The sequence below is a fragment of the Megascapheus bottae genome, chromosome 21 (genome assembly GCF_031878675.1).
Source record: "Megascapheus bottae isolate mThoBot1 chromosome 21, mThoBot2.hap1, whole genome shotgun sequence".
Taxonomy (NCBI): Eukaryota; Metazoa; Chordata; class Mammalia; order Rodentia; family Geomyidae; genus Megascapheus; species Megascapheus bottae.
Window position 1 is genome coordinate 30,497,672 of NC_143529.1, and position 24,848 is coordinate 30,522,519.

Sequence of the window (24,848 nt, forward strand, 5' to 3'; positions counted from 1 at the left end):
GCAGCTATTTATGTTTCCCCGGCCTATAGCAATATTCTAGCCCATCCCAGGCCTCAGAGTTCCAGGAGGAAGAGGCTCTTGGGTGTGCTTAGGGTAGTTTCTCTCCTAACAGAGGCTTGGTAAATATCAGGGAAGGAATGAGGCAATGAGGACACTTTACCCCCAGAGGAAGAGTGACAGGGATGAGTGACAGGGAACCCGTGTGGATGGTGCAATGTCCCCTGCCGGTTCAGCGGAACCATGGGCTCATGATTTCCTTTCCTGGCAATGAGCAAACCTTGTGCACTGGCTGTGTCTTCCAGAAGGCGCGCCAGGCATCTGCGTTTCTACGAGGTGTCCCGTCCTTCCCTGGAAGACCCACGGTATGGACTGGGTGTCCCCAGCAGAGGAAAATCCCACAGTGCCAGGGGACAGCTTGGTTTCATGAACTCTTATTTATTTATGCTGCCTTGCCTTTTCTGTCTCCCAGACAAATGGCCTCTGGCTCCCTGCTGGAACCGTGCACCTTCCACTTTCACAGCTCCCATGCGTACTTTACTCGTGGAAGTCCACGGCACTTGTTCAAGGCCAGCAAGGATTCCAGTCCACAGGTGAGGAGGGGAAGGCCCCCCCGAACTTGAGCTGCCTTGGTTATGAGCACGCAGAGACGACTTGCTCAGCTGTCCTTCTAACTCTTGTCATATTATTGGCAGCTTCTCCTGCTCCATCAACTGCCTGGAAAATTTCCCTGCACGCCAAATCTCCAAGACCACCTGCCCCAAGCACATGTCGAGCTGACATCCGAGCAGAGGAGGCCATCCCTGTAGTAAGGCCTTCTGATGCAGACCTGGCTGTAACCTCACACTCCTTTCTTCCTCTCAGAATGTTCCTCTACAAACAAAGGTGGAGCCATGGTGACACAGGGGGAGATGTTTGCCAAGGCAGTGAAGGGTGGGTGAGGGGGGGAGGTTGTGCTTCTCCTTTCTGTTCTCTGCACATGCCTTTCCCACGTTCGTGCCATTTCTGTCCACTAAACTAAGCGGCCAATTTAGGAAACAGAAAATTTTCCAACACCCTTGGAGACAGTCCCTGTTCTTTTTCTATAATTGATCTCTAATTTGATCTCTCATTTTTTTCTCTCTCTCTCCCTCCCTCCCCTTCTAAATTTCCCCGTGCTTCTTTCCTTTCTTCTTTTCATTTTATTTTCTTTTGTTAAAATTGATTATCATTGTTATGATAAATGTGACTGACGTATGGAGGTGTTACAGTTAGGTATGTCAGGTAATGAGTACATTTCTTTTTGAACCCTGTCCTTTCTTTCCTCATTTTCTCCTAGTTTTGCTCCCTCCCAGTCCTCTCCCTCACAAGTTGTATATGTTCATTTTTAACATGTCTAGTGAGCCTTGAGTTCCTTTCCTTCCCCCTCCAACCATTTTTTATCTCCTTTTTAGTCATTTATAGTGAAATAAGTTATTGACATGTGTTGAACTTGTAGCTTTTGAAATTAAGGATATCCTTCTCACCTTTGAGATTCTACTAATTGAAGACCTAGAAATAATATAAAACAAAATATGACATATTACTGGAAAGGAATACAGATTTATTTCAGAAGTTATTTAAGATTGTACTTCATTCACCACACAAAAGCAGCTAAAAGACAAATTATTTACCTTAAAAATTGTCACAACATCTATGAGAGACATAGACGCTATACTATAAATGTTTTATTACATCTGTGTGTGTGTGTGTGTGTATACATGCTCGCACGCGCATGCGTGCATGTGGATGCACTAGTACTGAGGCTGACAGCCTAAATGCTGTCTTTTACACACTGCTAGTGTTCTCTTACTTAGATCCCAGCTCCACTTCTGGCTTCTCAGGGAATAGTTTATTTGGAGACGAGTCTCATCAACATTCTTGCACAAGCTTGCTTTGAACTGTGATCTTTAGATCTCAGCCTCCTAAGGTAGGTAGAATTAGAGACATGAGCCACAGGCATCCTGCTTATTAAAATTTTAACCCATGAAAATTACAACTATTTAAATCTAACAACTAAAATGTAGTTTGAAGTCTTCAGAATTAGAGGCTTTAAAAACGCCATGCCAAAGCTTGTTTGAATTAAAATGCTCAGTTTCTGAAAGAATTTATAAGGCAAAAAATGAATGACAAAAGACATCTCTAGAGTATTCTTGCATAGTAGTAAAAATGTGCAAGAAAATATAGTATCTATACTATTTTTGAATTTTTCTGATACATTAGAGAAATTGTTTATTCTTATTACATGTGACTACATTCAAAATGCTAAATGAGAAGGTACAGCTATGTGTTATGTTAACAAATACTTGTGTTCTTTGTACTGAGAAGGATAAATTACATTAAGATACTGCTGTATCAAAGAGATTAATACCAGTACAGATGTACATGTTGCCAGGAGCTGTTAATATAATCATCATGTATTTCTTTAAAAACTGATAGCATTTAGTCAGGTGCCGGTTAATCAAGAAACTGAGATATGAGGATCACGGTTCAAAAACAACCAGGACACAAAAATCTGTGAGATTCTTATCTCTAACTCACAAGCAAAAATCTGGAAATTGAGCTGTGACTCAAGTAACAGAGTGCCAGTCTTGAGTGCAAACAACTGAGGGACAGTGCTCAGACCCTGAGTTTAAGCCCAGTACCAGCATAAAATTAACAAAACAAAATTGTAAAAGGTACAGTATAATTTCTATTATCACCTAGCACGATTCTTCATTAAACAGTTTGAGTGTCATCTCTAACAGAACACTGTTAGAGATGCAAGCTACATCATCAGGCTTGATTTTTAACATTTAAATAAGATGGAAGGTTGAATTAAATCATATACTCTAATTACAGAATCTCCTGTTGGTGAGTTTCTAGTCTGCTGCTCTATTGTTTTAACCAATTCAATCATTTATAGGTATTCACATGGTATTATAGATCTGATGTTAACTTTTATTTTGATTGTGCCAATGCTAATTTCATCTTGGTCATTTCTTCATGAAAACTTCCTTCTATACCTCACTAACATCTAGATGAAAAACAAAGTGTCCCTGGTAACATGGAATTTTAACAAAATATACTTGGTGTTCTTATATTTTTTGTGATATAAAAAGTATTGAAGCCAGGAACGGTGGCCTGTAATCCTAGCTACTCAGGAGGCTAAGATCTGAGGGTCAAGGTTCAAAGGCCAGCCTGGGTACAAAAGGACCTGAGACTCTTATCTCCAATTAAAGTATAGAGTGGTTGCCTTGAGCTGAAGAGCTCAGGGACAGTGCCCAGGCCAAGTTCAAGCCCCATGACCCCGCTCCCACACACAAAGAGTATTGAAACAAAAGAAATGAGTCACATTAGACATAAGGATAGTAAAATCTTACTGTTAGTCTCAAGACAAATTAGCCTCAAGACAATTTTTGTTCACAATTAGCAAAAAATATTATCCACACTAAATTTGCCTTGGTTTGCATGATCAAACATATTTCTACAAAAAGTGACAAATAATAAAATTAATTGTAAGCCTACTTTGTGTCTGGCAGTGAAATAAACACTTTCACATGAAATTATGCATTTAAATAACCTTGTTTAAAACTGCAACACATGATGAGATTTGTGTTTGTACTGCAAACTGGATAGTTTAAATGACAAGAATGAAAGTATTCACCTCTGTAGAGATAGTAGAGCTTGTCATATTCATTAATAAGTAATCGCTGTCACTTTGCAATATTTTCTTCCAGGTCCAGCATGGGTTTCACATACATTTTGAAGGACACACTTTTAATGAATACCTTAGCAGAAAGTAGACAACTCTCTGTGATAGATGTTATACATAAGTGGATCGATGTGTTTAATCAACTTTCCAATTATACCTTTCATAAATCTGTGCATTTCTAAACATATACACCTTTTTAAAGGAACACTTCACATTCTGCATACAGAATTTTCACACAGAAATATATTATCTTAATAATTCTGAATCAGACTACAACAGCAAGTATTTAAAGATTTGGAATGGCTTGAAAAGTTTACAAGATGAGAGGAGCTGAGATTTTTACCTCCAGATAGGACATAAATTTTATTTTAAGTATGGCCAGCCCAAAGGAGATACCATCTGTAAAATTTTTAAATCAAGTAGTCATCATGATACTTCAAAACATAAGAAGAAGAAAAAAAAAACATAAAAAGAAGCCAGATGGGTGATTCATTGGAATAGCATTGCCTATGGTAATCTGGTCTAATATTGAATACACCTGTTGGAGAACTTTTGCCATTCAATTATGTGCATAAATTTCTAACTAAATTGTATTAAATACTTCTTCCCATCTAGTCTAAAATGACTACAGGTGGATTGTTTGGTTTTTATTTTCTTTTCTTGGGAGGCTGTTGCCATATTAGGCAATTCTAGATTGGCCAGTGTAGCTATAATTTTTCATACAGTGCTGTGATTCACTAAAGAAAAGCAAAGAGCTGGAAGCATTTTTGCTTTTTTAAATTGTTTTAAACTCAGCAGTTGCTTAGTGAAACCAACTATTTATGCATGCTAACTTCTAAAATTTTCAGAAAACTGGATATCCATGAAAAAGTGGCTAGACAATATTGATTACATATTCTCAAAACAAATCACCTTTTAAAATAGGTTGAAGGGGGAAGATGGCACTGATCAAGATGCATTGTGCTCATAAAATGCTTCATTACATGGCATTTCCTTTCTACAGCTACTTAAAGATAATAGAATATTCCCCCCTCCATCTTCTTGCCAGCCCTTGGTCTTAAACTCAGGGGGCCCTGTCTCTGAGCCTCTTTGTGTTCAAGGCTGGAACTACCACTTGAGCAATAGGTGGTAATATTTGAAATTATTTGAACAGGAAGTATGGAAAGGAAATTTTTATTTTAATTTCCAACTAATGGTATTCTCATTTCCAGTCACTCTTTCTTACACTTTTTCCTTTTCCTACTTGAGTGAAGGTTGGAAGACGATTGGATACAAAGAAGAAAAGATGACAAGGTGTTTTAGAGAAAGAAAGAGAGAAGAGACAGGCTACAGTGGCTCATGCCTGTACTCCTAGCTACTCAGGAGGCTGAGATATGAGGATCATGGTTCAAAGCCAGCCCTGGCACTATAAAGTCCATGAAACTCTTATCTCCAATTAATCACCAGAAAATCAAAAGTGGTGCTGTGGCTCAAGGGTAGGGCAGTGGTCTTGAGCTGAAATGCTCAGGGACAATGCCTGGGTACGGAGTTCAAGTCCCACAACTGATGAGAGACAGAGAGAAAGAGAGAGAGAGAGAGAGAGAGAGAGAGAGAGAGAGAGAGAGAGAGAGAGAGAGAGAGAGAGAGAGAGAGAGAGAGAGAGAGAGAGAGAGAGAGAGAGAAACTCAGGACCTTATTCAGGATCTCACTCATGACATATTTTTGTCTGAGGAAATGGAACATTTCCTCTGCTTGTTTCTCCCTGGGTTTTTCAGTAAGAGCTCTTTTATCTCCAATGACAGCCCTTGGATGCTTTCCAGAATCTTACTTTCCAGAACCTCCTAAGCAATCCAGATGTCCACGTGTATGGCCCATCCTTCTTCATATTGGGTGGAGACAATGAGAAGCTGCAATGGAAACCCATCCTCAGATTTTTTCTGGTCCTCCTATCAATTACAGTTCACATGTATTTTTGCAACTGTGCTTTGTTTAAATCTTTGCCCCTCAAAAGCCATAATATGAATCTGCCCTTCCCTGATGGGCCGATGTTAACAGCATTGTTGAGTGTGGTTGTAAACTTATAGTTCTAGCTATTTAGGAGACGCAAGTATTTCTTATTCCGAAGAGTTTAAGAGCAGCCTAGGTGGTATACTGGGAACTCATTTCAAAGTAAAAATAAATTTGCATTTAATATGATACAGATTTAATACATAGTATTAATTCTTTAAAAAATTTTAATGTGCCTTTTTCATAATATTAATTATAAGACAAAAATGTAATATATATAGGCTAGATGAGAAATTGCAAAAAATGAGACAAACGCAAGCCTACTGTTGTACATTCCTGTACATTTCTGTGCCATTGACTCTAATGAATCATGGTCATTTCCTCTGCAAGTTAGTGTCTCAGAGCAAGAGCCACATCAACAGTACCTCACTAGAATCAAAGCACCTGAGCATCTTCTTATCATCAGTTCTGATCATCCCTTAGTCACTCTACATTTTGGGCACACAAAGGTGACAGAAACTTCAACTTCTGCCCTACTTTATCAGTCTGAATGGATGCAGAGTGACTGACAGAGGAACGACCAAAGAGTGTTGGAATTGTGCATGAGGTTGCTCACTTTATCTTCCCACTTTACTAAACAAGGGAAGGAGCCTAAGGAGGCCAAGTGACCACCTCGGAGAATGAGAGATGGAGACAGAATGAAGAGTGTCTGTGCCAAAGTTCATTTAGCACCTCTCAATGAAATATTTGTACTTAAAGATAAGAATATCTCAAATCTGATTTGAGAACCCAGTTTGTATGAAATTAGTCTGCCTGAAGCCAGTGGTGTGGCCTCTCTGCTGAAAGAGCAGAGTAAAACAAAGCAATGTGAACAAGGATGGTTCCTGTAGTAAACATGAATTTTGTATCATTGAAGTTAGTGAGAACAATAAAGGCTTTTTCCAATCCCTAGTGATCAGCTAGTTTAGTCTTCTGATTTTGTTTTTAATTCAAGAAAGTGCCTGAAGCTGTGTCTCAAAAGTGGTAGTGCAAAAGAGCTCATGGAGCACATCTAGGGCCTAATTTAAAAAAAGAGAGAGAGCTCCCATTAATCTGCCATAGAAAAATATGATAGATCAATCTACACCACTGGCTATATTTCAAGAAATATTTAATTGCAATGGAGCTGTTGTGCAAGGATCTTCATGATAGCTGCTAACCAGCCTCAGTCAGCTAATCATCCCTCCAAGCACATAGTCTTATTGTCTCAGGAGCAATGCACCTGCAGGTTTCCTGACATTTGTCGGACACCCTACCTGATATGAGTTTATTTTTGCTTTCCTTTTAGTTGTACAAAGGGGCTGTCATTCATCAAAACAGTTTATGAAGACAGTACATCTTGGTATTTGTGACCCCCTTCAACAATTTCACCACCACCTCTCAACCTACCCCTTCCCTTACTCATCTTAATTTTAGGTTGTTTACTTTTTTTTGCCTGTTAACAATCAGCTTATCTGTACAATGCATTTGACCCCTGTCTTTGCTTCAACCTCTTCAGCCCCACTTTGAACCAACTCTTCTTCTATATTTCTCATCCTCTCCCCATACTTCTATCCCTCTCCCCTTGGCCCACAGGTACCCCCCAAAATTAAACATAGAGCTACCCTATGACCCAGCAATTCCACAACTGGGTATTTATCCCATAAAGCACAAATGAAGCCACGCTAAAGCTACCAGTATAAATATGTTCAGTGCGGTATTATTTACCATAGCCACGAAATGGAATCAGCCTAGATGTCCCTCAAAGGATTCATGGATTAAGGCAATGGAATTTTACTCATCCATTGGAAAGAATAATACTTCCATTTATAAGCAAATAGAAATGCTTGGAAAATGTTCATTAAATGAAGTAAGCCAGACCCAAAGAAACATAAGTTACATGGCTTCCCTCATTTGTCTTAGCCAAATTGTGCTTATTAATCAAGGAGTACACATACTGGGTGGTATGCAAGGGGTTAGAAATGAGTTAACTGAAGTGTAATATAGACTTGTGGAGAGCACAAATAGTGTACTTCATTAAAAAGACTAAGTGAAATCCCAACAAAAGCTTGGTCCCCTCCCCTTTCTTCTTTTGCTCTCAAAGCCTATCTTTTTAGGAGGAAAACGTAAATACCAGGGTATTTTTGCTTAAAATAAAACCTTCAACAAGCACAAGCCAGGAAGACCCATGAGTGTGTGTCATTACTGCCTGTATGTTAACCTAACCCCTCTGTGGGGGACACAGAACAATACATTTTCCATGGTTCTGGACAGCACTGTAGATGACATTGAAACCACAGGCATGTTGGAGGTGAATCATGTTTTCTGAAAAGCTAATAGAAAATCTTTCATTTCATTTTTCAACCTGCACTGAAAACTGGATAGATGTTGTTATTCCTTGCACTGCAGTATCCTCGTTTTAGTTCATTTCAAATCTGGCTACAGAATAACTTGCTATTATAACAAGTTTCCCTTCTGAAATGATCCTGCCCTTGGCATGGTCAGCAAACTCTTAGATCATTAACCCCCTTTTCATAGATTCTAAGAAAACCTGCTGGCTGGCGGATATTTCTTCTAGAGTAGGCAGATGAACAGGAAGATAAATGGATGGAAATAATAAAGAGTAAAGGAAATTGTAACCCAGAGTTTGGCAAACACAAAAGAATTTGCTAGTTAAAAGATTGAAGTGGAACATGACAGATTTGCAATGTAACTTTTGCAAGTAGAATCCACAAAAATTCAAATTGAAAACATTGGAGAATATATTAACAAAGCTCCCTTTGTCTAATCAGAAACTTATTTTAAGAACTACAAGGTCTAGCAAAAGTAAAAGAATTAAGAACAATACCTCTTCAAGTTTTCCTAAGAAAATATATGAAACATATAAAAATCACACAAATAAATGAACAAGATGACACAAATAACTACCTTAATTTGTGTCTATAAAATTATTTTAAAAATGTGTTAAGGGCCAGGACTTTGGTCTAGTGGTAGAGTGCTTGCCTAGCATGCATGAAGACCTGGGTTCAATTCCTCAGTAACACATACATAGAAAAAAGCTGGAAGTAGTGCTGAGGCTCAAGTGGTAGAGCTCTAGCCTTGAGAAAGTCCAAGGACAGTGCTCAGGCCCTGAGCTCAAGCCCAGGACTGGCATAAAAAAATGTGTTAAGATTCTAGTTTACTTATAGATATTTTTCAGAAGAATTTCTATATTAATAGAATTCTAAGATCTTCATATACTGAAATGACAGAATATACAATGTGACATTGAATTATTAAATTGCCCTTTCAGCCTATTTCTCTCAAGGATATGTGTCTTGTTGACTTGAATTTGCAGATTCTGCAGATATTCTCCTATCCCTTTATGCAGTTCATAAAGGAATAGAACAATCCTAGATTATATAATCTTAAAGTATAGAATTTTAGGTTAACTATTGTTGGCATCATTAGTATATTATATTAAATAATTAAATAACTTTTCTCATCTATAAAATCTGATGTGGTATTAGGAATACAGAAACAGCCACTATTTCTTCTGGAATGCAAAACATTAAGATTCGTAATCTGGAAGATTCATATTAAAAAAGAGAAGACTGAGGTCCAATAAGGGTACTCACCATAAGACATGACACAAGTGAATAACTAAATTCAGATTTCAGGTCCCATCTGCTTTACTTGTGAAGCCACAAAAATAAAGCAGTGCTGACATTTCAGAGGTGGAAGACATGTTGATGGTGATGTGATGCCACTGGCCAATTGATATAGCTCTGGACACAGGTATAGTTTTGGGCACAAGAAACTGTTTCCTGAAGGCTAGGAAACTGTTGAACTGCTTCACGATAATACTGATCTTTTACATTGCACACTGCAGTCCATCTGGAGCAGTTAGAATTCAGCCTCAGTCTAAGTCCTAGGAACTCTGGTGAATGTGCTTCATTGTTATGAGGACTTAACTAGCAAAGTTAAAGAGGTTAAAATATTTCATGAATAACATGAGATAACACCTTTGTGGATGTCCAGTGAATTTAATCGCTCAAGAGAAAGCTCCTTTCTGTACTCACACTCAGGTACTGAATAGCAAATAATGCAGTGGAGAGAGATCCTCCATTAAACATACTCTGCCTTCTTGAGTTCATAACATTCTACTTGGAGTTCCTAATTAACTATACTACTCTCACTTCCCATCATCACCAGATCTTCAGTACCTCTGCACTATTATTAATAGTAGATAGCATTCAAATATGCATGAATGAGTGAGTGAATGAGTGAATAAATAAATAAGGGTTCAGCCTCCGTTGAGGAAATGTTTAAGTTACATGTATATTTTTTTAAATGCCAAGGAGCTTTTACCTTCTAGCAAAACCAACAGCCACTGGAAGGAATGAGTACATTTCGGGGAACAGATAATATATATCTGGCTTCCTTTGAAGGTTTTGATTATGGCAAAAATAAGGTCTCATGTTGCTGCTTTGTTCACCAAGCCATAGTGATACATTTGTCTAATGTATACAATGAAGGGCTTCTTGTGTTAAGTGATGCTCCCAGAATTGCTAAGATGTAATAAGGAGCTGTTTGGCATGGAAGGAATCCTGTGAGGGAATGTTCCATGTAATTTAACGTTGTGAGAACATCACCAGAGAGCCTAATTGAGGTGACGGCCTCATAGTGTAATATGATTACTTCCTATACAAGAATGGACTTATTTGAAAAACAACAATACAATATTCTATCAAGTATTATTTCTTACTTTGTAAAATGTATAAAGAGAATGCCAGAGAAATGCATATTAGAAATGTATTTCCTGTGGGGCCAGTAAGGAACTCTGTCCCTTTATGCTGCTGCTTCCTCACACAGCCATGTGAGTTCCAATAAGGACTTTTCCCAATGGTTTTCTTTTGCATTTGAATTATTTCTATTTTGAATTGAGCAGGCTAAGCTAGTATCCCTGCTAGCTTTTGCAGCTGATAGCTTAGGGAGCTGCTCTGAGCAGCCAACCCTGAGAACTGAAAGCATTGAAAAGAGTTGCCCCTTGCCTTTTCATATTTCTAGCCAAATTGATCAAAATGACTCTCAGCTGGTACGAAATTTCCCACCTTCACAAATCTCAACACAATTACTCTCTTCTAGTTATCTTTTCTTATACCTTTGGCTCTTGAAGCCAAATAATATTCCCTTTGCTTTCTCTCTTCTATTCATTTTATTCCATTCCTAGATCACCAGCCATATTTAGTGTCATACAATAACTATTTCATGTGTTTATCTTTTTTTCCTGCTCCAAGAAGAAAAATTAGGAAAAATATTTCCAAAACAATGCTTTTTCAGCTACAACTTAAAGGATTTTCCAGAGTAATAAACACAGGGAGGACTACTGTTTGAAAATATTCCACAAGGGAAAGACCCTATAATTATTTGTATTTAGGAAATACAAAGGTTAAATAGTATAGTCTCTATTTTGAAATAAGTATCCAAATCATGCTTATCCAGATTATATTTACCCATAAAAATGATCCAGTATATTATTTTAATGTATGGTAGGACAAAAAAATTGAAATGAGAATTTAGCTCAACTTAGTATGTTCTCAAATTCAGCTAATCATGAAACCTTCATTACATTTTCATAAGTATATTTTGAAGCTAATATTCAGAGAAACATTTTTCAGAAATATTTAGTTATAAATTATGATGTAGGAAATTCTACCACCTATCTCATTTTGTCTGTTACTTAATTGTTGAATTTCCAGGAGATGGATGATTTTTTTTTGTCATGGAGCTTGAACTCAGGGCCTGAGAGTTGTCCCTGAGCTCTTCTGCTCAAGGCCAGCCCTCTACCTCTTGAGCCACACTGCCACTTCTGGGTTTTGAGTGGTGAATTGGAGAAAGCAGGCTTACAGGGACTTTTCTGCCAAGGCTGGCTTAGAACTGCAATCTTAAGCCTCTTTAGTACTTAAGATTGTAAGAGTAAGCCGTAGAAACCTGGTTTTGGATGAAAGTTTTAAACTGAATTCCCTTGGAATTCCGTGTCTCTGAATGGGGCCAGGTTTTCCCAGACACAAAGTGACTCTATTTGTGACTCAGTTACTGTGGCTAAAGGACATGCTTTGTTGACAAGGTCAGCTTCCTTAAGGGTTGATCAAGTCTACCAATGTGTTGCAAGCACAGGTCCAAATTGCACAAGTGTCAAGAAATGAAGAACAAAATGTATCACCTATACTAGTAGATACTTGTCATGAATAGGGCCTCATCGCTGAGCCTCAATGGTAAAGCAGAAAGCAGTGATAAGGAAAGGAACTCCAGATGCCCCAGTTTCCCATCAGCAGCTCTCAATTAGATCCAAGATGGCCCCTAGGAAACACAAGAAGTTTCTGAAGATAGTTTTGCTTGTTGTTCCCCAGGTAAGGTGAGATGAGAGGTTGCTGGTATCTGTAGAATACAGGATAACATCCTATAATGCGCTGAGTGGTCCCTCCCGAAATGAATGCTCTCCCTCCAAATGACAATGGCACCATTTGGGCCAAACCCTTTTCTAGGTTGAACTCATTGAATATTCAGTGGACAAACAAAAACAGAAGCTGTCACCTGAGGTGTGCTGGAGTGATGGCAAACAAACGTCTCTGCAGCATTGCTTCATGAGGCTTATGAAGACTTTCCATTTAGTTTTGTATTGCCACATAGTTTTGTTTCCATGGAGAGCATTCCTCTGTGAGGAAATCACTGTGAAAGACAGCACAGCCAAACATAAGGATAAGTATGCATAAAACAACTAATAATATAAAGTACAAACTATGCCATTGAGTTCTCGTGGTGATAAATCACAGCTAGATGAGAAGGTTTAAATGCTCTGTGAGGATTTCACCTGATTTATTAGCACTTCCACAGACTGTCTCCTGAAAGGCAAGAAAAAAATAAGTCTATAAATAATGTTACTGCAAATAAAATATGTTTATTTAATGTCTGTCTAAGGTCTGAATGACAATGACCCCCTTTTTTCTTGGTATTATGAGTGTGTGTGTGTGTGTGTGTGTGTGTCTGGGGTCCGTGCATGTGTTTGTGTGTCTGTCCATTTATAGTAAGTAGAAGCTATCTCGAAATTTCTTCTTCTCTTAAGTTTTCTAAATCCAGTTTCAAAGAGAAAATAAAAACTAATACTACCTATTTTGTCCTATTATATTCTATATGCAAGTATATAAAATAACTAAAGGAGGATTAAAAGATAAGTTACTTAATATAATTTACTTTAACAATGTAGCAGTATCAGTTCACTTTTCATATATGTAGATATAGCAGGTTGATAGGTAGATATAGATAGAAGACAGACAGATGATGGATAGATGGACTGGTTTACATATATAAAGTGATTCTTAGAGCAATCATTACAATCTCTATTTGCCTTAGTTGAAAGGGGGTAGGGAAGAAGGGTTGCTATTAAAAGATACTAAACTGGATGGTTTGTGAATAGTCGAAGGTGATTTTTCACAATCCTAGACCTGGAAAAGTTTGAGATCACAGCACCATAGGAGTAATATCTAGTGATTAATAGATAGCTGACATGTGATGGTGTCCTCCCATGGTGAGAGGGGCAGGGAAGGTTCTGGAAAACACTAATGCTATGCATGAAGGCTCTTTGCTCCTAACCTACAACACCTCCTAGAGGCCCCCCTTCTAATACAGCTCATGTTGAGTGTTAGGATTTCAATGGATAAATCTTAGGTTAACACAAACATTCAGCCTATTGTCTTTTTACCCCTGGCTTACTCAGACCTGACGCTTGCAAATAATCTATCATCAAGGAAAATGTTTCAAGAGAAATACAAAACACACTGAATGAAAAGAAAACAAAAATAGAACACAGAAAAACTGGTGAGACCCAAATAAAGTAGTGCCAAGAGGGAAAATGAGGCACAATGGGTTAAAGAGAAAATGGTTGCAATAAATCATTTCCATTGCCATTTCAACAAAACAAGTAAAGGACCCTGAGTAACAGGGCACTTTCATATTGTGCTTAATGTCTGGGGTTCAGTCTTCAGCACCACAAAAAGACAAGAAATAAGAGAATGAAGAAAAAAAGGAGGAAGCAAAGTAAAAGGTAAACCAAAGGGATATTAAAGTACAATGTAGAAAACAATGGAATTGAAAGCAGAAAAAAAAAAAGATCAGTGAAATAAAGGCTGTTTTCTTGAAAAAGAAAAACCCATATGATAGCTAACCTTTAGAAACACTGAAGGGAGAATATATGTTACTAATATCAGGAAAACGGCTCATTGTCATTACACCTCTACACATATCAGAGGATCACTGAAATAGTACCGTAAAACAACTGTATTACATAAATGTGAAATGCTAAAGAAAATTAACTCTTTTATCAAAAAAAGCATAATTCCTCTACTGATAATTAGGTGATGTATTGCTTTTATTATCACTAAGCAGTAATAGAAAGGCATCTGCCTTCAGCATATCAATTTATGTGCACAGTGCATCTTGCTCCGTCTCTCCCTTTCAGCATTCTTCCTCATTCTCCCAAATCTTCCCATCCCTTCATGTTACCTGGTTCCATTTTCACTTAGGTATAACTATTTTCCTCTCTTCATTTGTCTTCTCCCTCACCACAATGTATGTTCTAGCTTCTTTTTTATGTATTTTACTGAACTGTAAATTAGTAGTTCAAAGGAGTTCCACCACTGGAAGCATCCCTAGCAAATTCCATACATACTTTGTGTATATATACATATGACTTTGTATGTTTTCATATGTGTTTATCATTTAGATCTAACTTCTACCTATGAGAGAAAAACATGTCCTTTGTCTCATTAAGACTGACTGACTTTATTTCTATAATTTGTCAAATCCATACATTTTCCTGCAAATGACATATCATTCAAATAATACTAAAATTTAAGAGAAATGAGTTCATAGTTTAACAGCTCATGAAATAGATATCTCCAGATATAAATTATTTCAGTGTGTAAATGAGCTAAAATGGTATTTTTTAGATGGAATGCCTCTCTATTCAAGAAATTTTGAATTAATAAGACCAGAAGATAAACTATAGAATGGGCTTATACAACATCTACAATATATAATTATCACTAGAACTCGACAGCAAAGGAAGCCAAACAATCAGAAATTATGAAATATCTCACTAAAGCATTTGAAAAGACACTCCAAAGTTTCTTATATTAATTGGCTGTGTGTGATTGTCATATAAACCTAAGATGATTAGTTGATTGGGAGGACAGATCTCTTGTGACTCATAGTATTAGAAGTTTCAGTTCATGATTAAATGGCCCTGTTGCCTCGTGCCTGGGATGAGGCCGCATGTGATGGTAGAAAACTGCTCACTTCATGAGTCGGGAGGCAAAGAGGAGAGATGAAGGGCCAAGGTCCTATTATCCACTTGGAGAGCATGTCCCTAGTGACCCCAGTACTCCCACGAAGCCCTTTTCTCCTAAAGTCCTCACCACTTCCCACTACAACTCTAGGGATTAAACCCTTAACACTTGGGCCTTTGGGAACTTTTCTCCAAGCCATCACAAGATCCACTACAGAAACACAAATTAAAATCTCATGAAATATAACCATAAACATATAATGGTTAACATAAAGTTTACCGACAATGGGGGTTGGGAGTGTGGCCAAGTGTTGAGTGGTTGCCTAACATGCAGGAAGCCTTGGGTTCATTTCCTTTGTAACACATACACAGAAAAAGCCAGAAGTGGTGCTGTGGCTCAAGTGGTAGAGTGCTAGCCTTGAGTCAAAGTGTTCAAGTACAGAACCCAGGCCTCAATTTCAAGCCCCAGTACAGGCAAAAATAATCATATATGTATGTATATATGCATATATATAATTATTGTATATAATATATATAATATATCATATATATTATCATGTGGGAAAACTGGACAAAGGATATATGAGAACTCTCCATATTATTTCTTATAAGTACACTCAAACCTATGATTGTCTCAAGGACTAGCATTATAAAAAAGCTATATTTTCCCTATTTAGGTCAGCATTCTATTAACACAATGAATATTTAGCAAACTAATTCAACAATGTAGAGGTCCTAGCCTTGTGTTTGTTTTCGAGGATTAATAAAGCAAGTCAACTAACTGGTATATTTAAGACTGAGTGACTTAAACAACAGAAATCAAGATCCACACCATCCTCAAGACCAAGAAGTGGATCTGGCACATTTTGTGGCCTCTCTTCTGACCTGAAATGGCAACTTTCTCATTCTGCATTCTGAAGATCATGGCAAAAGAGAAGACTTACTAACAGCCAAAAAGATGAATGCCTTGGGGGAAATCATCCACTAAAATTGAGGTGCTCAATCCAAATCTCACTTTTTATTTATTCTTGCCAAGAAATATTTGCTAGAAAACATAATGATCTTCATTCATTTATTAATGTCTCTGGCAACTGTGAAAAACAATGCAGTAGACAAAGATACCATTTGGTCTCAGGTTTCATCTGCGTTGCAGTTTGCCTAAAATGCCTAAAATGGTTGCCTACTCCACACTACAGTAGACATTAAGAGAGCACAGTGTTCTGGATCAAACTTGCCATAATTGTAACAGTCTGTACCTGTGCTATCAACATGACAGCCCTGGACATATGAGGCTCTTTAAATTTAAACTAATTACAATCAAACAAAATGGAACTTTTAGTTCTGCAGTCTTAGGTGCAATTCAAGTTTGTAATGGCTACCTGGATTACAGAATGACTACAGTCCTTTACAAACCAGATCTGGCTACACCACTATAATCTCAGTGCCTGGTTTACCATATATCAAGTAAAAATGAGGTTCCCTGACATAACTGTTGAATTAGTAAGTAAAAGAACCAGGAGGAAATGGAAATAATGTTTGATTGTCATTCATGTGAAAGCATTACCATTTGATGAAATGCCAAATTAATTTCTGTGGGAGATTTATAAAGATAATGCCTCTCCAAACCAGATTACCATCTCCTGGTTAATCGTCAGTAGTCCTGTTACAGTGATGAGGGGATTTTTTGGTATAGTTAAGGGTATAAATAATATTTTTAGAAGGTGATCACAGGTAATAATGCCCATCCTTAAAAGCAGAGGAATTTTCCTAGCAGAGTCACATGAGAGATGAGGAAGATAAAGACCAAAGAGACAAGGACAGAGGGGAAGGTCAGAGAAGCTTGAAGTGTGAGAAGTCTCCAAGTCCTTCAAATACAGATAGTTTCCAAAGATAAGAATGACCTTCAGTCAGCAGCCAATCAGGAAACAAGAACCTCCCTCCTGCAATCACATGACAATGAATGTAGCCACCAACCTGAAAAGCTTGGAATTTAATCTCCCTCCAGTCTCCACAAAGGGATGCAGCTAGACTGTCAGACTCTAATCAGAGAAACTAGCTACACCACACTGGGCCTGAACTTCTGACCCTTGGAAACTATGAGATAATAAATGGTTGTTAAGCTGCTGTGTTTGTGAGAATGTATCACTTACATAGCCACAATGCTAGCATGGAGACTCCAAAATTTCCAGGATTAAGAATGATTTTAAATGGAGCATAAACAATTATTCATTTAAGAGTAAAATAAACCCATGGCCTGCACTCCAGATAGTCCTTTTGATGGGATTTGTGGAAAAGCAAGTAACTCAGACTGCTGAAAGACAATGCTGCTCAATTCAAAAACACATCTTCTTCAGAGAAGGTGGGAAACACAGGGGAAATTGGCTGCTATGACTGAGGCAGATAGAGCACAGGATACCAAGAGTCTCTTCATCCAAACTCTCACACTCCATCCAATCCTACAGGAACTGAGCTTTGTAAACAGCAGCTTGAAACAAACTGAACCTATAGAACCTCCTTTCCAAATTGGAATAAAACCAAAAACTATACCAAATCATGTTGGCTATATCCTGAAAAGCAAACAAACCACATAACAATGCTCCATCTCATCCTTTCCCTCCATTTTCTTAAATATACCTCTTAAGATAGCCCATTAGTTACTTTTAGTACGTAATTATGTCATTTATTCTACTGAGAGGGCAAATAAATATGCTTATGGTAAATTCACATGTACCCCAAATACGTCTTCTAAATCACTTGTGAATTCTTTTGGGTGATGAAATGCATGTAGAGATCTAAATGAATTAATGATAATCTGATAACCCTTATTTCTTTGAGAAATTGCACAGCTCCCTCTATAACATGTAATTGGTCAGTGATGGTCTAGTCTTTAAATTCAATGATTTCTTCCATTTATATCATATATCTGCTATTTCTTGATCTTCAGACTTTTAGATATTTTCATGTCGCTTTCAACATACTCTTCAACTCTCTAATATTTTGAAAAAAATTAAAATATACACAGTATTAGTTATTCTAAAGGGAATATTTAACTGGTCCTTCTCAAAAAAGGAAACCAACTTTTGTACACCCCCCCGTGCTCATATGTGTTTTTTCACTTTCATATATATTTCTTGGTGCTATCTTTTACTTTGTGTACCTCAGTTTCCTCGCTGGAAACTACAAACCAACACTACAGTCAGCCTTTCTGCACTTGAAGCCTCTGTCTATGGGCATTATAGATTGGCAATAGATATCAAGAATCAAGCCATTCTTACCTCCAAATTATATTGATAACTAGAAATTAATCAACTATATGAATAATTCTAAAACTACATAATACCAAAATATAATTACTTCACTAGTGACAGTACTATTTCTCAGTGCTAATCAACTTGTCATTAATGAAGGCCAAGGATGTCTCAAAATACCAGCTAGATTGATTGCCACTATCTATTTTTGTTACTTGGAGAATTTTGTTGTATAGTGTGTAATTCAAATGTTTTTTGTTGGTCATGGGGTTTGGACTCTGGTCCTGGGCACTGTCCCTGAGCTTTTCAGCTCAAGGTTATCACCCTACCCCTGGGCCTGGGCATTGTCCTGTGCTCTTCAGCTCAAGACTACCACCCTACCTTTGAACCACAACACCACTTCTGGTTTTCTTGTTAACTTTTGGTAAAAAAAAAACAACAACAACAAGAGATAAATTATCAAAAAAGAAGAAAACAATGCATGTGGCATTGGTGACAGCAAATATGAAGATTAAGTGATATGTGCACACATATAGATAGATAGATAGATAGATAGATAGATAGATAGATAGATAGATAGATAGACAGATAGAGATATATATGGTATGTATGGTTGAAGTAAAACTTTTTCCACATGTACATGGGCAGAAAGATACAGAAGGAGGGAAGACCCTGTGAAGAGACAGAGGAGAATAACCTTCCCAGAAGCCCTCAGATGGAAAAAAAACCCCTTGATTCCATCTTTTAAGTTACTAGAATTATTAGGCAACACATTGCAGTTCTTTAAGCATTCTGTGTGGGCTAATTCATATCTACAGCCCCAGACAACAGATAACGGGGAGAAATTAAACTCTCCACATGCTCTCGACATCTTCTCCTTTATAGGAGTGTCCCATCTCGTTTCACAGCAGCTCCATTTTTCCAAAACTGAGGCAGAAAACTTCTACATCTAGCCAGTTGCCAGTACTTTTGACTTTACGATCATTTACCATTTAAAATTTTGGTTTGAGTTTGGGCTATATTTAAAAACTTCTCACTGCTTGCACACTAACCACCATAGTCTACCACTCTGATATTACAAACTGCTTATGGACATTTTTTGTGTATCTGATCTTTCTGCATTTCATTTGTCTTTGTATGAGAATAGGTAAATGGAAACTCTTAAAAGGTGTGCCATGTCATGACCCTGTTCAAACATCTCCAGTCTCATCCATGTGGTCATGGTAAAACTAACTAACTAAAGTTACTGAATGGATGCCATTAACTCATGCCTGTAATCTGAGGAGTGCGATTCCAAGTTAGTCAGGCAGGAAAGCCTGTGAAACTCTTCTCTCTAATTACCACCAAAAATAAGCGAGAAGTGGTAGAGTAAGTAATATTCATGAACTAAAATACTCTAGGACAGTGCTCAGGCCCTGACTTCAAGACCCAGGACCAGAACTAATTAATTAATTAAATAATAAAGCTGCTGAGCCCATAGATGATCTTTCTTTATCTGAACCAGGTTGACTTTTGGTCCTTTGGAGATCAAATCATTCTCTGTTACATTTTCACTTCTGCTGGTATGTTTGACTCTTTCCTTCATTTCTCTCAGTCATTTGATTGAAAACAAATGAAATTTTCCTTTTCAAACATGCAACTATTCCCTGTTCCATAATAGCAATAACCCACTCCTCTTCTGTATCCTTGTTGGAATGTCCGTCTTTGTTATTTTTTATTATGTCATTTCAGATTCAGTCTTTAAACATTACACTCCATGATTCTCTGTATGGATGAGATAAGTGAATGTCGTTGATATTTTTCCTGTTTATTTGGGCCTTTTCTAAATAAATGTAGGTTTGACAATCATAGGTACATGGCCACCTCAGTAAATACTGCATTTCTTAATGAAAGTAGTAAACTCAACATTTATTGCTACCAAGTTTTATCTAATTATAGGGTAAGGGGTAAAATAAATTTGCCTCTAATTTTACATTGTTAAGATAATAGATTTTTTGATACTCTACAAACATAAATGAAAATGTTTTCTTCTCTTACTTTCTAGCAAATAGGTAACTAAAATCTCTGTGTAAAATCCATCTATGCACCTTTCTTGTTTTTATTAGACTTGATGGGTAGGTTATTTGATTCCAAATCCTGTCAGTCACAGTACAGCCAGCCATCAGAGGTTATTTCCAGGGGAACTGTAAGTATGGGCATGAATTCAGGTGAATGGACATCAAAACCATCAAGCAGAGATTTTGTTTTAGTTTATTTTTAGTGATTGTCAGTGTCAAATTATCTTCAAGGCTTCCCTTCACTTTTGTGTCCAAGGCATGCTTTTAACACAAACAAACAAGCAACAATCCATACTTTATTTTAAATTATCCTTGGTGAAATACGCTTCATTTTATGTGGACTTAGCTGAGCAGTGTAGCAAAAAAGAAAAAGAAATCATTACAAAGCTAAAAACTCAGGACTCAAAATTACATAATGAGAAAATTTACAACTTTTGAATACATCTCTATGGAGTCACAAAGGAGAGTTCTTTAATAATACTTCTGTTTCTCCTTTTCTTCATCTCCTTTCCCTTCTTCCTCTCTTGTCTGTAAGATAACCTTCTAGAGGCAAACCTTTTATGGAATTGCTCATAACTGGGGAACCTCTAATCAATTTAGTTTTTTTCTACAGTCTGTTAATCTTAAAACACAGTTGCTCTAACATAATTATCAGTTCCTCCATTACTTACACCAAACCCAAAGTTTGGCCTGAAGATGCCTTCAGTTGATAATACTGACTGTTCCAGGACAGTTCCCTTGAAGCGCATCTGAGGTAAAAATGCTTAGGAAAACAGGATTAAAGAGATATTTTCAGAAGCAACTTTTCCTGTTGTCAGTATGGGTGTCTGACCTTAACTTGGCCAGGAGTTTGAAAGATTGTCTGAGGACATACTGGAGAGGAACTCACATAGCCTTGTTGCTTTTGGATAACATTCTATGCAGATGCTGTGTGATTCTTGAAGCTGCTTTAGATGCCATGGTTCTGTGACATGGATGACAGAAAACCAGCAAATCCCTGCTGGGGCCTGCTGTCAATGTATTAGCCTCCTTGGCCCTGATGGAATTTTTACTGTGAGTCAGTCTCTCCTCTGTAAGCCATTTTTAAGGACATTTATTTCTATGAAACTGAAAACACCTTACATTTCCTGCACTTAAAAGCTGAGTTTAAGAATAGGGTTAAGGCTTAAGAATGACATAGATATATTACCTCTTCTTTTGTGAGCTGATGGTAGCTGTACATAAGCAGCCACATGAGTATGGACTAGTTTTCTATCTCACAAGAAAGGAAAAAATTTTAAAGATCAATAGTTCAGTCTCTACATAAAGCAGAAACTCGAGTACAACCAACAAAGGGCCAGGCACCTGCTGTTCTACTCTGAAGCCACAGGGAACAAGTACAGAAGAGACTATGTTGTGATGCTCTGACTCTTCCCCTGTGTATTGTGTTCACAGAGATTATGCACTCTCTTTTGGGCAGGTTCCTAACCTGATAGGAAAAGCAAGTAAGAATAGACAGTCTTCAGTTGGTGCCTGTAGTATTCTTCAAAAGGGAGGTGCTCTTCATTTTCTTCCTTTGGTGAGAAAATGTAGTACAGAGAGAGAAGGAAAGAAATTATCGCCTGGCAATTAACAAGGGGATGTTACTTCCAAGCTATGCTGTGTTGGACACATCTTGCTAAATGCTTCACATTCATTATTTCCTCTGAAGTTAAAAATAACTCCAGATAGCTGGCACTTTCCTCTTCTTTGTTTTGTCTTCTTTTCTCTGAAATGTTCCTTCCTTTCCTTTATTTGGGCATACTCAAAACCCAATAGTAATTTCACATGCCTCTGTCTCAGACTCACACCAACAAAATTCTCTTTGATTGCTGGCCTTCACACTTCCTCCCTTAGTTCTGTGTGCATGGAAGAGAAGCAAGGAAATAGCCTGACTTATATAACTATATCCCTTCTGCACATCTCCTTTACAATATGATTTCTAAAAACCGAAAAAATAGAATAAAAGCAAAGATGAAAGAGCTACTGATGAAAGCCACCCCTTTCTTAACATGTTAAGTTTAGAAACACTATTATTTATCTCAAATATCTCCATGAATTACTATGTGGAATATACATAAAAGTACATGCTTTATAAAGACATGATTGGTACCTGATTAGGGAGGAGTCTATTGTCCTCATTTCCATTTAACTCATCCTATAAATCTATATTTCCAAATAAGAACACATGCTGAGATTTTAGAGCTTATAACAACAGCATAAAAATTTTAGTGAACACATTTCAACCTATCACAACATGACAAGATCAAAATGCTTTGTTACTTGTGTCCAAATGTAGACCAATAGTTAATGTCATAGGTATGATATACTCAATTATGTCAGCATACATTTACAAAATAAGAAATATGTTGTTTCTTTTGTTTGTTTGGTTGGTTGGTTGGTTTTCAATTTTATATCCTTTCCCAGCAGTGTCTCAAGTATAAGGGGAGAATTTTGGAATTTACTAAAAAACCTTGCTAACAAAGGCATTTTCTACAAACACCTTAATAATCTTTCCTAATAAGACAGATAAAGCCAGGATGATACAGGATTTCATAAAGCAGCTTCAAGTCTATGACATCACAACCTCTAAATTGTCTTATTCCAACTTTTGTGGTTCATTTACCACTATTGCTATCCCATCACTTCAAGTTGCCTACTCCAGTATATAGCACAATATACATCACTACAATATATCCAGGTGAAATATTCTCAAATGACTATAAGAAGAAAGGACAGGGTTCCAAATAGTTCCTTTTTGGCTTTTCTCATAGCCTGCTACTGCAGCCCTGCTTTCAGGAAATCACAATCGTTGTATAAGGCCCTAGGGTCAAGGAAAATGAAACATTACTTTATAGTTTCTATCTTCAATAAGCAAAAGATGTTCTTCTTTAAGATTTATGGAGCAGAGTTAGGGACAATGTTGTCCAGAGTAAATGCTCCATAAATATTTAATGGGCTAATAGTAACCCATAATCACACTGACAGAAAGACAACAGTGCTGCCAATTCCTTTGGAATTCCTTCGACAATTCTTTTGTCATCATCCCTTTGGAAATTATATATATTTTCCATAGATATATTTCTGTTAGACTATGTCTGACTGACTTATTACTAGTAGATATTTGACATTATGATTTCCAATTAAAGAATGAGTAGCACTGCTTCCAATTTACTTGGATTTTCAATTTCTAATTCTTGGAGAAAAAAAAGAGCATAAAAGAATCAAAAACCAGGTTAGATATTAGTACAACAAATACATAATCTTTTCATTGCAGCACTATTTACCATAACAAAGATATGGAACCAACCCAGATGCCCCTCAGTTGAATGGATCAACAAGATGTGATATTTATACACATGGAACTCTATGCTGCTGTCAGAAAGAATGACATCACCCCATTTGTAAGGAAATGGAAAGACTTAGAAAAAATCTTATTAAGTGAAGTAAGCCAGACTCAAAGGAACATAGGTTCAATGGTTTCCTCATTTGTCATAATCAGTAGAAACCTTGGGCTCTCCTAGCAGAGAGACTTACAATAGAACAAAACCTAGATACATAAGGCCATATAGTATGACACTAAATGAAAGGACCTCCAGGATATAGAAACAAAAGCAATATAATGAATGATTGTTGTGCTTAATGTACTATGTTATCTCTCATCTCTTTTGCTGTCCCTTGGTTATCTCATATTGTTATAGTATTTCACTTTGTTATCTGATATATTTTATGTATGCTTATTTGAAATAGGTTATTTGAAATAGGATAGGGAAGGGGGAAAACAAGATGAGGGGCATGGGTGGGGGGAGGGAAATGGGGACTAAGACATGAGACAGGGTATCAATGTTTGTGAAGTAATGCACTTTCTATCTGGTAAATATAATGTAATCCTTCTATTAATTACAATAAAAATATACAAAAAACAAATATATAATCTGACCAAAAGCACCAAAAATTGTCTGTTTACTTTGGTTGGGAGAGGTCATTATGGTCAATGGCAGTGTTCTGTTTTGACTGTTCATGATTTAGCTACCTAATATGTGTATTGTTTCCTTTCCAGACCAAACACACAACTCTTCAAAGGATGAATCTTTTCCAACAGCATTTCTCTCAGCAGTGCCTTTGTCCCTCAGAAGATATTTAGGGAATACTTCAAATTATTTTTTTCTGTCAAAATTCAGGCTGAAAGATTGCTTTTGGCCTCTGGTGGCTCTAGGACAACTAGCAAATATCTCTCAAAGCACAGGATACCCCACCAAAGATTTTATGACTCACATAGAGCTGAGCCTGAAAATTCTTCTTCATTAGTAATCCACAATATTCATTATAGGCATTTGAATGTTGCCCATTCTTAGAATGAAAGATACAGCTATGACTAACTATTGTTAATGTTTTCTTCCTCTGAATTATTGAACCTCAGGAGACTTCAGATATCAGGGAAATTTTAGTGATTCTCAAGAATTGAATGGCTTCTGCTTAACTTATTT